Raw genomic sequence first — 786 nt, 5'->3', positions numbered from 1 at the left:
CCCCCACATCCAGCCAGCCAGCCAGTCTGGCTGGCAGTGACTGAGTGGTTGACAGACGGCAAGCAACGGAATGTACGTGCTCTGTGATGTCATAGCAGTCAGCTGAGAGAGGCTCGTGATGTCATCGCTGAGCTGGCTGGCTGGCTGGCTGGCTGGCGGGCTGGCTGGCTGTGTGTGTGTGTGTGTTTGTGTGTGTGTCTGTTTTTCTGTTTGTCAGTCTGTCTGTCTGTCTCTCTCTCTCTCTCTCTCCCTCTCAATTCATTTGTATTGTCAAAAGCAATTGGACATACATACATTCATACATATATATATATATATATATATATATATATATACATACATACATACATGCTAGAAAGTCATTACTATGTTATCTTAAAGGCTAACTAAGCAGAACATATATCATTATCGAACAGAGTTCATAGGTCTATACATGGTATTAGGGAACAGGCACGTAGGTCATTCTGTTTGACATTGTCTCCAAGGTTCTCATTGTAAATAACAAAGAGAAATCAAACTACCTTATGGCCTCCTGACCTTCTAGCTTGACCTTATCTTTCTTAAGTATACAAGAGAGAAAAACAGTTGTGAGAAAAGAATTTCTAACTTTCCTTCCACACATACATACATACATACATACATACATACATACAAACCAGAGGCATGCAAAAAAATATAAAGAGGAAGAAAATGTTGTATAGCACATACAAAAGGGATGGTGATGAAACAAAATACATAGAATATGTTGAGCTGCAAAGAGATCTTAAGAAAGGGATCAGGAAAGCA

This window comes from Amia ocellicauda, unplaced genomic scaffold (assembly GCF_036373705.1).
Source record: "Amia ocellicauda isolate fAmiCal2 unplaced genomic scaffold, fAmiCal2.hap1 HAP1_SCAFFOLD_148, whole genome shotgun sequence".
In the NCBI taxonomy this organism is placed as follows: Eukaryota; Metazoa; Chordata; class Actinopteri; order Amiiformes; family Amiidae; genus Amia; species Amia ocellicauda.
The sequence above is the reverse complement of the archived record's forward strand: the minus strand, read 5'-3'. Positions refer to the sequence as shown.